This window comes from Vicugna pacos, chromosome 11 (assembly GCF_048564905.1).
Source record: "Vicugna pacos chromosome 11, VicPac4, whole genome shotgun sequence".
Taxonomy (NCBI): domain Eukaryota; kingdom Metazoa; phylum Chordata; class Mammalia; order Artiodactyla; family Camelidae; genus Vicugna; species Vicugna pacos.
In genome coordinates, this window is record NC_132997.1 from 68,121,473 (window position 1) to 68,137,273 (window position 15,801).

Here is a 15,801-nt window from a genome sequence, read left to right on the forward strand (position 1 = left end):
CCTCCTTTAAAAGACCTGCCTTTAAGTCAGACTTTCAATTTAATAAGTCCTGCCCTTACCTTTCTCTTCTCACAGGCACTGTCGAAGCTTCGCAGAGCTGGCGTTCTCGTACAGCTGCAAGCAGTGGTCTCATCAAATCGTCAGATTTGTCTCATCAACAGGCTGTGGTGCTGGTAATGTCTGAGAAGCAGATTTTGACACTTCAGAAAGATAGTATTCAAAAGGAAATTTACAGGACAATCTCATTCATGAGGATAGATGCAAAAGTCCTAAACAAATTCTCATATAATTGAATATAGTAATTATAACAAGTAATAGGTGATAACCAAGTTCAGTTTATCTCAGGAATGTAAGATTGGATTAATATTAAAATATCAATTAGTGTAATTTAACACACTAATAGATAGAAGGAGAAAAATTATATGATCAACTCAGTAGATTTTGAACACTTTTTGAACATTAATATTCATTCAAAGAAAAGCAAGTCTCATACCAAATTTAACCACAATTATACACATTTATTAAACAAATATTTATAAGCAGATTCAAAATAGCTTATATAACCTGTTCTAAGCCCTGCATGTGACTGAACAGGCTTAGGTCAGTATATCACTAAGGATATGGAAAGTAAACATAACTGTTAGTAAAATGCTGAAAGCTCTCCTTGTTAGGTCCCACCAAGACAAGGGACCTCTATCACTATCTTGTCTTTTCAACATTGTATTAGAAGTTCTAGCTGATGCAGTAAGAAAATAAAAGTGTATAGACTAGAAAGGACAAAATAAAAAACTCTTTAACTAGATAGTAAAATTATAATCTTCCTAAATTATGAGAATTTAGCTGAATATAAAATCAGAATAGTAAATCATTTGCATTTCTATTAACCAACATTCAGGGACTTGAAGAAAAAGGTTGCTGTTTACAATAACTTCTAGAAATATAAAGTACATAATAATAAATCTAACAAATGTGTATAAAATATTTATGGAGAAAAAATTGTAATCATATTCAAAAGCACTAAAGAAGAACTAAATAAATGAAGAGACAGAGCAGGCTCAATGCATTAAAAATTTTAATATAAAGGTATTCACTCTCCCCAAATTGACCTAAGGATTCAAAGTTATTCCAATGAAAATACCAACAGGTTTTCTTTTTTTTTTTTTGTAGAAATTGACAAGGTAATGTGGAAAATAAAAATGCTAAGAAAGGTCAAAACAATCCTAAAATCAAAGAACAAGGAGGGGTGATGGCTCCTACAAGATACCTGTAATTATTATAAAGTTGTCATGATTCACACAGTATATTATTAGCACGAGAAAAAATGAAAGTATCAATGAAATGGAATACATAGACTGGAAGTAAATGCATATATGTATGTACATTTGATCTATAATAAATGTGGAAGCACAAATCAGCCAGGATGGATTTTTCTAAGTGGTGCTGGGAAAACACTCATCTACATTTAAAAAAAATAAAATTGGATCCCTACTTCAATCAAAAAATCAATCAAAACCCTAGTAACTTTTTTGTGAATATGACAAGTTGATTCTAAAATGTCTATGGCAGTTTAAGAGGCCTAGAAGAGCCAAAACAATTTAGAAGAAAAGGACAAAGTAGGAAGACATACTTCCTGATTAAAAGCTTTAGTATAAAGCAATGGTAACAGAAAGCATGTTAGTAGTCAGGATAGACAAATGGATCGATGGAACAAAACAGAAAGTCCAGAATTAGACTCATTCACAGACGGTTAATTGTACTTCAGCAGAAGTAAATTTGATTTAAAAATAAACATAATATAATACTAAAGGTGAACTAAGATATTGGGTAATATATGCAAAATGAAAATGACAAGACTTAAAACAGTCTAAGGCCACTGTACTGTTTAGATGGAGAGTGCAGGTGCTAACTTACTTGACTTTCTAAAGTGAAATAGGCATTTTTTAAATCTTAAGTGTAGCCACCAAAATAGAATGCAGTAGAAATAAAATGTATGCCTTCAGATCACAAAGGAAATAAAAGGAATTTTTTAAAAATCCATCCAAAAGAAGGCAAAAAGAAAATTTTAAAAATAAAGCATAGAAAATGGTTTAAATAGTCCAAAATGAAACTAAAAATAAAGCCAAATATGTCGATAAATCACAGAATATGTAAGTGGACTATATTTGCCTAGTAAAAGATAAACAGTATCAGACTGGAGTGCCTATGATGTGTTGAGGATGGTGCATGGCACGAGGGATAGAAAAGTAAGGAGCTTATGGTGAAGGGAGAAGTCAGGCGAGTGCCACGAGCTCTGAGGACAGAGGTCGTCCTGGGCTCTACAGAAGCACAAATAAGACAGGAATGACCCTCTCCGTGGAGTCACATGTCTTGCCACTGTGTTGAGTTACCCAGGTTAAAGACATAGAGAAAGGGCATTCTTGGCAGAGAAAACAGCTTGAGCAAAAGCACAGAGGAGAGAAACAGCATGTTGTTTAGGGCTAATAGGCAATTTTATATTATTAGTCTGGGATGTGAATTTTGATGGATGATGAAATGATCAACTCTTTGACACTTAACCTGTCAGGGACTCATTTCATTCTCCATCTCGGCAGTCCAGCATCCAGAAAAGGATCATATTGAGAGCAGTGCCTAACTCCGTGGAATTAGCCCATAATGGAAATTAGTGGTTATTGCTAAATAAGGATCTTTATCTTCAAATACTCCTGTGCCTCCAGGAGTTGGTATATTGCTTAGTGTACATAAATTTGCAAATCCAAATTTGCAGATTGAATTCTGACGATCATTTATTTCTATATCCTATCTAACCCTTAAGAATGAACTCATCTGTTAGATCCTCCATAACTTTCCCTGTATGATTTTTTTCCCCTCTGAGATGATACTGTATTCTCCTCTGGCTTAAGAAATTTTTAGTTTACTCTCACTCTTAATGTATTTGTTCCTCTATACTACTGAAATTTCCAGGAAGACAGAGACATGTACATTTCATTTTATTTACAATACAAAAGCTACATAATGGATGGGTGCTTAGAACTAAAATGATGGAATAGTTGTTGCACTTTGTACAACTTATTCTTCCAAAGATCTTTTTTAAATGCTGTTTGGTTCCAGTTATTAATGATAAAATTGGATTATGCTTTTATACGAATTTTAATGATTTTTGTATTCTTCAAAATAAAACAAAAAAATTTTAAGTAAGTCTGGATAAAGACGATTTGAAGACCCAGCAGTTGAAATCGTGGCCTTTTAAGACAGCATGGATAAAGCCCATCGGCAGACACCTCTGCAAAGTAGCCCTGGATCTGGCTGATCTCGAAACCACAGGAAATGTTACCCAGCTGCTTCAGTACCAGGCAAGCGCTGTGTGGAGAGCCCCTTACAGCTCAGGGAGAAGCTGGGAAGCCAACAGAATCTGTCTACGTAAGCACTCCCTTGCTGACAGCATTCTCATCCTTCTGGTATTTCCTCCTGTGCAAGACAGATTTTTTTTTCAGTGATTCCTTTTATTCTTTAGTTATGCCTCAGACTAAATTACTATTACTAAATCCTAGATGCTTAAGATGCTTCTCTCTCGCTCGCTTTATTAACATTTTCCATCAGCAAACTTCATCAAGTAACCTCAGAGTTGCCTGTTTCATTTATTCAGTGGGGAAAAGCAAAACAAAGATGTATGGAGTGCACCTTCCATAAAAGCACTCCACATCTGTATCTCAATCCATCTTCCCAAAAGCCCCAATATAATAATAACACTACTGTTAATAATAAGAGCTAACATGTATTGACCTTTGCATGAACTCTCCCATTTGATTTTCATACCAACCCTAAGAAGCAGGCATACCCTTCTCCCCATTTTACAGATGAGAAACACTGAGGCTTAGTTAAGAACACAACTAGGAAGTTCATGGCATTAAGATTTGAATTCTTGTTAATCTTTCCAGTGGCCACACTTTTAACCAATGTGCAGTATTGCCTCCCTGTAAATTAGACAGCACTTTCTCCATTTTAGAAAGGAGGGTATAGGTTCAAATTGTGCTCCGATCACACACTTAATGCATAACAGAGCCAGGGTTTAAGCCCAGCTGTATCTAACCCCCAAATCTCAGTGCTCTGTCTTGCAATCACACCTCACTAATGCAGAGAGCAAGCTTTCTGTTTGAACTTTAAGAAGGTCAGCTGTCTATTTTTCCATTCATGGTCTACATGTGGGACTAACTTTGATGTGTTGCATATACTACAGAGGCAGGGATCACAGCGAGGTTAAATAACAGTGAATTGGGATCCGAGTCTCATCATGACTAGAAAAGCAAGCCCGGCCCAGACTATGAGTTGGTTCAATGCAAGCATCTCAGTGTTTCAGATGGGCTGATAAGAAGCATACAACTTGTGCTACAGACATGCCTTGGCTCACTTTCCTCAGGTTTCTTCTAGCAAGAGAGCAGGAGAGATGGCTGTTTTCCTTCCTCCCTTGCTTCCCGGAGGTTCTCTTTCACTTTGGTTTTCTAACCTGTGGCTCCACCAAGAACATGGGAGCACACGTGGCCCAGTAGAAAGAACTTGGGCTTTTCATCAGCCAGGCCAGGTATTCAGGACCATCCCCTTGACTTGCTCTGGACTCACGTTACCCGTGGTGTGGTTCTATCACCAGCAGCCATCAGCAGCACCTGGGAGCACATCAGAAATGGAGAATCGCAAGACCCCAGCCCAGACCTACTGAATCAAAATCTGCACTTTAGCACAATGGGCGATTTGCATGCACACTGGAGTTTGAGACTCTATGTTCTAAAGCATGTTGACTAACATGTCAAGCCCCAGTTTTCCTTTTAGTAAAATGGGATTGATAGCAGTGTATCTTAGAGGGTGGTAGGAAATGCAAAGGGTCTGACACAGAACCTGAGTCAGTAAGTATTTACTAGAAAAGCTCAATTACAACTTCACGGTTGTTATTATTATTATCCCAATTCCCAGTATTTGGAAACCGCAAAGGTTCTTCCTGCTCTAAAACTTTTTTTTTTCCACCAACATACAAAGCTCTTTGGGATTTTTTTTTTCTTCTTCTTCAGAATAATAGGGAAATAAAAGTCCTCTCCTTCATCAGGGTTACATTTATTTCTCTCCTTCTCTCGAAACATCTTGAGTTGTCTGGACACACTCTGCGGGTTTCTCTCCTTCCTCTCTCTCTTATACTCACTCCAAGTAGGTTTTTATCACCAACACTTCACCAAAAACAGGTTTTCTTCAGGACACCAGTGATTGCTGTGTTGCTAAATCCAAGGGTCACTTCTCAATCCTTATTTCACTCACTGTCTCAGCAGGATTCTTCCTGCCATGCAGTACATTCTCATTTTGCTTCCAGAACACCGCACTCCCCTGGTTACGCTCTCACATGGCTTGCTCATCCTTTTTCATCTCTTTTGCTGGTACTTACTCTTTGGTACTTGTACATGATGGCATGCTGCGGGGCTCCGTGTTTAGAATAATTTTTTTCTTCATTTACCATCACTCCCTGGCGACCTCATTCAATGTAACGGGTCATCTATTAGGCGATGACATCTCAATTGTATCTCTAGCCTGGAACTTCTCCCCTAAACAACAAACCCATGTATACAGCTGGTTATTGCCTTCTACAGCCATCTGCACAGCTAGCTTGCCTTCTTCCTTCATCTCTTTCCTGAAAAAGTCACTTTCTCAGTGAGGCTTGTCCTGGGCATCCTAAAATTCAAACTCGCCCCACCAAACAATTTGCATCTTCCCTTCCTGCTTTACTTTTTCTCCTTAGCACTATCTAATACATTTTTATTTCTGTATCATACATCTTACCTCTTTCCCCCGCTTTGATAAGCTCCATAAGGCAAGGGTATCAGTTTTCTTTGTTCTCTGCTATATCCTTCATGCCTAAAGAGTGCCTGGCCATAGCTGTTGCTCAAAAATCACCAAATGAATGTCTGATCCCATTTTCCAGATGAAGGAACACAAGTTCAGGAATGCAAGTTCCCCAGGTCACAGAGCTAGTAAACTTCAGCGCTGTGAACTGAATGCTAGTCTATCTGACGCCACATCTCTTACTATTAATTGATATCACATGGTGCCTCTTTTTGGACGAGTTTTATATGACCACTTTAATTCTTCAGCTTTCATTTTGCGAAATGCTGTGTTTGGGGGGAACAGCACAGAATCCCCCCAAACAGGACTGAATTCTCTACCAAGACATGTTAAAACATAGTTGAATGATAAGGAAGTGTCAGGATGACATCTTGCCAGAGGCATCGTGTTCCCAGTGGTCCTGTTTCAGAGAACTTGATTCAGACCAAAAAGGGAAACGTGTAATGTTCCTGCTTCCTCCCTTCTTGTCACCCACTCCTTCCTCGGCCTCCACAAACAGTTCTAGAGTGTTCTTCCCACAGAACAAGCATAGGAAGTAAAGGCTTGTCACATTCCATGATTCCCCTAAAAATAAGGTCTGGTTTAGAAAATCAGGACACACGCATGCTACTTTTCTCTGACTGGACAGTTTAGAAGTCGGTGTCCCTGCCTCTTCGTGCCTCTGCAGCCACAGGACTAGGACTCCTGGAAAGGAAGCACACTTTGTGCAAAATTCTCCTCCTCGCTCTGCCGTTTTCCTGCGGTCAATCCGAACTTCTCAAAGTTTCATTTTCCTTATTTCTAAAACAGAAATAACAGCACTGCTTTGGAGGGTGGCTGCTGGCATTAAAGATAATATACCCGAGTGCTTAGGGCAAGGCTTACAAAGCTCTTAGAAAGTCTGCTTGTTTCTGACAGCGGTTACACTGATCTTATTTGTAGGATCTGTTGCTGCTTATTCACTGCAGTAGGAAAGCAGATGGCTTGGCTTCCTTCGGGAAAACGAAAAGAGCTTTACAGACCCTGGCTGTGTGTTATTTTGCTGTATAAACACTTTGCACATGTTATCAATGGCTCTGTAAGGTAAGAGGAATCAGCTCCATCTCAGAGATGTGGAAACCCAGGTTCGGGGATGGTAGAGTTGGCTCTGCCTCACTTAGTCGGTAAGCAGCAAAATGAAGATTCCAAGTCAAGCCTGACTCCAAAAAGCCCATCATTTGTACCCGAACAGCACCTCCACAGGTCCCCCATGCCCCTCCCCCCACCACACAGGCTTCTTTACGGATTTTATGACAGGCCAGCCATGGTTTTAACCGTAGTCCTTGAATTCTATCCTTCTGTGTCTCTTTGGAAGGGCCAAAAAAAAAAAAAAAAAAAAAAGAATTTATGAGAGGACATCTCAGGAGGAAAAAGATCAGCAATCACAATGCTTCTTGATTTTGCCTCTTCTGAATTTCCTTCTCCATCTCGGTTCTAATCCCTCCAGCTTCTCCCTGCACCTTGGGCGATATGGCATAAGGGTAAGAGATGGATTTGGCATTGGACTTGGGTGGAAATGCATCCCCCCTACCTGACTGCCTTGGGGATTTCCTTGAACCGAATCTCAGTGCTCTCACGTAGAGAACAGGAATAATAATACCCACCTAGTGCTGAGAGGAAGGATGGGGAGAGCTCAGCCCTGTTCCTCTCACTGGATACACCGACACCAAATGTTTATTTGGCAGAATAATTTATATAAATTTGCTTTATGTTTGGTATGGATGCCACAGGAGATTTAGAAGGAAGAGCGTTCCTCGCTTTGCAGCCTAAAAGCATACGTCCTTTGGAACATCTCTGAGCATTTTCCCTTTTCTGTTACTCTTCAGCTCCTCTCCTGAGAAGGAAACGGATCTTTTATTTACACTGTTCAGATCCAGATGTTTCGATTTAGAAGTGTTCTATCCTGACGATTTCACTCACATTTTCCAACAGTTTTCAGGAAGCTTGGGGCTGATTCTGTTTCTAGTCCATCAATCACAAGCAGTTAAAGCAAGAATCTCGTTAAAAAAAAAGTTACTGATTGAACTATTAATCAGTATTACTGATGGAAGGGTGATTGAACCGTTCCTATGAAGCAGTCATTCTCAAATTTTGTTCACCATTACCACCCCATCACCGAGACAACACTGACACACAGCAAGAATTCAATAATGAATAAATGAACGAATGGACAAATGTTCTTTTTGACAGTGTGCCTCTATGGGTCAACACATTTGAGCAAGCACCCCTAGTATATACACATGAACATAGTTATTTTTTATTTAGTTATTATATTTGTATACCATTTTATTAATATACTTTATGTACACTAGGAGACACACACCAAAACAGAAACTAAAAAGGATGAGGCAAAAAAGTAAGTAAGAATAAAAGTTCTGGTATTGCTTTCTCATGTGCCAACAATTCTCTCCTAGGACTTCAGGGGTGCAGAGGCCGGGGTAAGACATGTAGCAAGAGTGACCCCCAAACAACTGTTCAGCTGTTCATCAATCTGTGCCCAGAAGCTTAAGCTTCCAAGTCTCTTATCCTTTCATTCTCTCCTTCCCTGTCCTCAGTGAGGAACCCAGAGGCCTTTGCAGAAGTATATTAATCCTGCATTCCTAGGAAACACACAGTCTTTCTTCTTTGGAAAAATCAAGAAGGAGGAACTTTTTATATCTTCCAGAGACTACACATAGAATTCTATGCTATCGTTTGTCTCCTCCAAAGTTCCAAGAAAATAGCCAAAAGGTGTATTACACACATTTTATTTCCAGGTACTAAAAATTAAGGCAACATTGCAGCCTCACACACCTCAGCTCCTTCTCCTGCTAAAACTGCAACTTCCAGGAAAGATGGAGGAGTCATCTTTCTCTCTGCTCCCTACAGCCGGGGAAAAGTCAGTCTTCCTATCCTCCTTCCCGAGAATCTTCTAAGTCAAGGGTTTTTTTACCTTAGAAGTCTAAGAAGATCATGTCACAGGAGAGGGAGGTCAACTGGTAGGAAAAAAGTAAGTGAAAGGGAGAGATGAAGTCCGAGGAAGTCAAAACCTATGCAGGGATGGGTTTGGAGGAAGTCGTTATGAAAGTGAAATTGAAAGGTAAACTGAGAATCTCCATGGTAGCTATTGGTTGAGAGAGATTTTGAGAGCAAGAGAAATGAGAAACAAGAATTTAATGAAGGAAAGGGAAATGAGAATTACACCATGGGATAGACATCGAATCCTCACAGATGTTCTATACGAAGTTCTAATAAACATCTGAAATACTCTGAATTATTTTCATCTGACAGATCGCTTCCTAGAATGAGACGCCATGCTAGATGCTGTGAAGCCCTCCTCCTGTTCACTTCATATGAATAGTAAAGAGGCTCAAATCTTCTTTCAAAGTCTGGAATAGCCTGGTAAAATGATACATCTACCTTCCAAAAGGGTCTGAGACAGACTCAAGTATTACATTTCCTCACTTTGAACTGGACTCATCGTAACTCAGTGCAACCACACTTGCACACATAAACAAAGAGGCATGTACAGGTATGGTAGGATTTATAATAGCAAGCAATAAATAGATAAGTTAGAGAGAGCGAGAGGAATGGAGAAGGTAAATAAATGATTGACACTAAGTAATTTTACCAGCAGTTAAAAAGAATAGGGTAGAGCTACATGCTCCAACCTAGAAGATCTCCAGGATATATTACTCTGTGAAAAAAAAAATTGCAGTAAAATATGTATAATACAACATGATTTTACTTAGGTTATTAAAATCCACAAAATAACATGCTATACTTCCGTGTGTGTGTCTCTCTCTTTCTATATACATACAGAGGGAAGCATGAATCCTTTAAAATTGCTGGTATTGACCAACTGTGACCTACAAAAGCAACAATTTCATACAATCCAACCTAGTAATTGTAGAGGAAAATATATAGAAGGGTATATGTCAACTAATAACAGTGATTATCTCTGGAAATGGAAGTGAGACTAGGGATTGGTGCTCAAGGCAACATTTGAATTATCTGAGTTATTTGAATTTTTATTACATAAATTTTATAGGCATTACTTATACAATTAAAACTAAGGTGAAATGTATGTTTAACAATAAAGGAAGGAAAGAAGACAATCAGGGAGGAAGGAAAACACCACGTGGGAGGCCCCGAACACCTGGAGAGCAATGGAAAGCAGGTAAAAGGAGAGTTTTGAAAACAGAATAAAATAACGCCATTCGCAGCAACATGGATGGATGTAGAGATGGTCATTCTAAGTGAAGTAAGCCAGAAAGAGAAAGAAAAACACCATATGACCCCACTCATATGTGGAATCTAAAAAAAGAAAAAAAGAGGACACTAATGAATTCATCTACAAAACAGAAACAGACTCGCAGACATAGTAAACAATCTTTTGGTTACTGGAGAAAGAGGATAAAGAGGATGGGAAGGGATAATTTGGGAGTCTGAGATTTACAAATGTTAGCCACTATATATAAAAATAGATTTTAAAAAGTTTCTCCTGTATGGCACAGGGAACTATGTTCAATATCTTGTAATAACCTTTAATAAAAAAAATTAAAATGAATCTATGTATGTGTATGCATGATTGGGAAACTGTGCTGTACATCAGAAATTAGCACATTGTAATTGATTGTACTTCAATTAAAAAAAAGAAAAAAGGAAACAGAGACTTTGAGGGTGAGAGGGGTAACTCAAGAAAACTTTAAAGAAATATCACTGTGATCACTTGTGATTTCAAGCACACCTCAGATATTTTCTTGCAAGATTAAGCAAGTATTTAAATTTTGTTCAACTGATCAGAAAGTAATAAATAAATAATGAACGAAAAAGACATCAGAGGCATTTGAACTCACTAGGCAAGAGGGAGCCAGAGTCAGAAGTGAAGCTACCATAAGATCAGGGCCTTTGGGTGAGTTTCAAACAGACTTACATGAGTCACGTATAAGATGTTAATTATCTCCTGATGAAGATTACTTCTGTTGGCACGATGGAGAAAGGAATCAACGACACATTTTACACAAATGACTGGAAAACGTGGGGGAAAATTCAGTGAGGCAAGACTGTTAATTCCAGCCATTCTCGTGTCAGTGGCTGGTTCTCAGGGAGACACGACAACTACTCTCTCGCAGACCGTGCGCTGGAGCCCACTACAGTGTGTTATAGGTGTAAAGAGCTCAGTAAGGAACAGTTAGTTTGATGTTACTTATGGGCCTTTAGCTTTCAAGTTTAGTGGCTTCTTTTGGGGTGAAAATGACTTTGAAGTGTTGAAAGGTAACTGAAAGCTAAAAACTGTATACCTTTATTAAGTGTGCACTTTGGGCCCCAAACATTGGGATTGGTACATTAATATTTGTATTATCTCATCTAATTCAACCAATGATCCCACCAGAAAGATCTTTTTCCTTTTCTTATTGAGGTAAAATTGGTGTGTAATGTTATATAAGTTTCATGTGTACATTATATTTCAACTTACGTACACACTACAGTGTGCTCACCACCAAAAGTTTAGATTCCATCCATCACCATCCATTTGATCCCTTTACCCATTTCTCCCTCCCCCAGACTTCCTTATCCTCTGGTAACCACTACTCTGCTCTCTGTATCTATGTGTCTGTTTTTGTTTGGTTTGGGGTTGTTCATTTGTTTTCTTTTGTTTTGTTTTATGAGTGAAATTGTACAGCATTTATCTTTCTCCACCTGACTTACTTCACTTATCCCAATTCCCTCCAAGTCCATTCATGTTGTTGCAAATGGCAAGATTTCATCTTTTCATGGCTGAGTACTATTCCATCGTGTATATGTACCACATCTTCTTTATCTAGCCATCCACTGATGGGCATTTAAGTTGTTTCCATATCTTAACTACTGGAAATAATGCTGCAATAAACCTAGGGGTGCATTCAAAATAGTCTTTTCATACACTTTAGATAAATAACCAGAAGGATCTTACTGTGGTTCCTAGATAAGGAAAATGAAGCAGAGGGAGATCAGGTGATCTGCCTGGTGTTATAAGGCATATAAGCAGTGGGGTTGGAAATGGAAGACAAATCTGTCTCATCCAAAGCCTGGGCTTTATTTCAGAGGGAAAGCAGGTTGGAGATCACTGCTTCTCCACCTCCTATTCATGGTTCATTGAGACAAATTCTGACTCTGTCCTGCTCAGGGCTCCACCTCTGGCCCATGCTTTTGTCCTTCTGTCCCTGTGGTAGAGAATTTAGGGATTCTTTCAACCCATGAAAGATTTAGACAGGAGAATACTAATCTAAAGACATATATAGTACTTAAAATGTAATAAACACAGACATTCACAAACTGCTCGTGTAAAACTCCTAGGTGAGTACAGTACTACATGCCCTCTCCCAGCACTCACTTAAATGCCAGACCCAGTTCTGGCTCATTAGTTTTCTTGTGGTATTAAATATAATTATGCAATCAGTGAACTCTAGGTATGTTAACCCATAATGATACATTCTTGATCGTGCTTGTCACACGTTTTAGTTGCTCATCTGACATTTATAGTAATCGGTGCATTCACTTGTGAGAGAATGTTGATGATTCATTCAGTCGAAACCACCAAAATTTCCCATCGCTCCTCATTCAAAGTGCTGGCGTTCCATGAGGTAGGTGCAAGTTTTATCACCATTTCCCAGGCCAAGAAGATACTGAAGCACAAAGAGTTTCGATTGTTCCCAAAACCCCACAGCTGACATGTGAAGCCCTCACCACGATGTCTTCCTCATTCTAGGGGGAAAGATTTGGGGCCACTGGCCACCCAAAAAGTCATCCTCCTGAACCCCAGAAGGAGAAGTGAGAGACTGGGGATGTTATTTCACCTCTTTTTCAGTTTTACCTAGGGTCACATGAGAAAGAGTTAGAAGAAAGGCTGGAGATAAGAGAGGAAGGTAGAGATGGTGAGAGGGGTGGTACTGGCTGGACTTGGTGCCACAAACTAAAATGAAAGTGAAATGAAAACCCCGAAACTACCAGGGAACAGTATGAGGAGGCCCTGGGAACTTGGCAAAACTTAAAGGATAAGGGAGGAACAGGAAGGAAGAAGGCACAAACCAACTCACCCTTGCGCAATCATTTTTCCTGGGGGTTAGGCTGTGCAGTCTCCTAATACCGAATACATTATCATCCATCAGCAGATGCCAGAAGCTTCGTCATGGAGGGCTAGGACTGTACACGACATGAACAAAAAAAAATAGAATCTATATTTAGTATTTATTAACACAAGGCTCTAGGCTAGGCTGAGGGAATAAACATAAATCTATAGATCCTAGTTTTTTTCAGTTTTTTAAAATAGTAAAATTGCATTCTTATCAATAAAAGCAATTGATTCCATGTAAACTATTTTAAAAATTTTGCACGGTATTTCATAAAATAAATTCACACACTTGAAATTTTTGTGTTGTGCTTGGGACACAATGACTAAAATCTTTACTATGACATGCATTAGTTCTGTGACTCTAGGTAAGTATCTTAACCTTCTGAGTCACAATTTTTTCATTGTTAAAACAAAGATAATAAAGTATTTCCTGCCTTTCTCATGGAGTTCTTTTGAGGATCAAAATAAAACTAAGATAATGTGTGTGAGAATAAGTTCTAATGGATGGATGACACAAAGAAACCAATGTAAGGCATTGGCTTTACCACTGACAGATCTCATTCACTATAGAGCTACCCTGGGCAATTTTCTTGTTTTCCTCAACTATAATATGGGAATAACAGTAGGAGTTTGTTAAAAGGCTTAAATGAGATGGTGTATACATAGTACAGTATCTGTCATATAGTGAGTACTCAAAAGTTGGTAACTATCGTTCACTTATTTATTCCTTCAGTCTGTATTTATTGAGCATCTATTGTGGGACTAAGGATATAGCCATCAACAAAATATACCCCTGAATTCAAGGAATTCATATTATAATGGAAGGAGATGGGCAATAAACAGAGAAACAAACCATATGTAATATATCAAGACATAAGTATAATAAAAAAAAGTAAAGAAAGAAAGGGGGAGTGACAGAGGTTCCAGGATGCATCAGGTAATTAGGGAAGACATTTTGAAATGTACCATCTGAGCAGAGACATGAAGGAAATGAGAGAAAGAGCCATTGGACTAGGTAGAAGAAGATGGTTCCAAGAAGTGGAGGGAGCAAGTGCAAAGGCTCCGAGGCAGGAATATGTTTGACGTTTTCCAGGAAGAGCAGAGGCCCACATGACTGGAGGACAATGAACAAGCACAGAGTTGTAGAAAATGGTTCACTGAGGAACAAGGAGCAGGTAATGTAGAGCCGCATATGCTATGGAAAGGACAAGAATTTTACTATGAAGGAAATAAGAAGCTATTGAGATATTTTCATTTCAGGCACAGCGGAAAAGAAGGGGACAAGGGAAGAGAAAACCATAAAAGCCCCCATGAAAGATTACAGTTAGATTAAAGTAGTAGTAGTGGAGAAGTGGCCAGATTCTGGATATATTTTGAGGAAAGAGCTGGGAGATTTTACTGATGGATTAAATATGGTTTAAACAAGAGTTCAGTTTTGGAGACACTATGGTGGAAGATGCCTATTGGACACTGATGTAAAGATGTCAGTTAGGTATTTGGATATACCAGCATAAATCAGAGGGGGATTCCAGGATGGAGATACAAATTTGGGAGTCATCCATTTTGGGATTAAAGAGTCCATGTGGATAAAGAAGTGGAAATTAAAGGATAAAGCTCTGAGGCACTTTGAAGATTAGAGTGTGGTGGAATGAGGAACTAACAAAGGAGAATGAGAAGGAAAGACTAGTGAGGCGGGAAAAGACCTATGAGAGAGAGCCAATTGTTAAAGTCAAGGGATGAATGTGCTTTCAGAAGAAGGAAACAATCTGCTACTTCCAGTATGTAGGGTAAGGTGAATTGTGAGAACTAGTCATTGAATGTGGTCACGGGGAGGTTTTTAGTGACCTTGAAAAGCACTGTTTTGGCAGAGCAGTAGGGATGAAAGCCTTGTGAGTGGGTTCAAGGGAGAAGAAAGGAAAAGAATTGGAGACAGTAAGTTTAGACAATACATTCAAGGAACTCTGCTGCCAAATAAAGGAAAGAAATGGGAGAAGTGAATTGGGGTGAGGGGATCAAGGAACTGGTTTGTTTTGCCTTAAGATGGAACCTATTAAAGCATGTTTGGAACCTATTAAAGTATGTTTGGAAACTAATGGGAATGATTCAGTAATTAGAGGAAAAATAAGTGATACTGAGGAGAGAGGACACAATTGCGAGAGCCATGTCTTGGAGTAGGAGAGAGAAGATGGGATCCAGGAGAAAAATGGAAATTGGCCTGAAAGAGGGATGGGGACTGCTCATCCTTTGTGGAGGGAACCAAAAATAAAGGTCATCAAATGAGATTGAGAAGGGTACAGGAGGTGTTGGAGATTGTAGACAGCCATCTCAGGCACTCTGATAATGCTTGGACTAGAGAAAAAAAAAGAACCACTGGTCAGCACTAAACGTCCTTTTGGAGTTGGTGGTACACTCCTTATATGAAGGAAGAACATTGGCCATGACATGTTAACTTTCTCGTTACTAAGGGTATGACATCATTTAATGGAATTTTTCAAATGTATTAATTTAAAACACATTCTTAAGAAAATTTTCTCCAACAGTATTTAGTTCTATGTTTGTTATTGAAAGTATACATTAATAATTCTCAGGAATGTAACTGTAGTACACTGAAAGGCACGTCTTTATTTCACAGATATTTAGCAAACTTGAGGACTTGGTGATGTAGATACAAAACTTTGTGTGCTCACTATTTCATTTGTTCATCTTTCTATCTGCCTTTGTCTTTTCCATATGGTAAGCTTTGATCTTCTCAGAACCTCTCTCTCTGTCTCTCTCTGTGTCTCTCTCTTTCTCTGTGATAGCTAGTCCTACAA

General features: G+C 38.9%; 1 protein-coding gene across 1 annotated transcript in view; it reads right to left on the bottom strand.

Moving 5' to 3' along the window:
• Positions 1-15,801, bottom strand: part of CH25H (cholesterol 25-hydroxylase) — a 219,663-nt gene that overhangs the window by 138,317 nt on the left and 65,545 nt on the right. The window contains exons 5-6 of the mRNA XM_072971583.1: positions 12,954-13,059; positions 60-180 (exon numbers count right to left, since the gene is read on the bottom strand). The gene's annotated coding sequence lies outside the window, so the exon portion shown is untranslated. The remainder of the gene's footprint in view (positions 1-59; positions 181-12,953; positions 13,060-15,801) is intronic.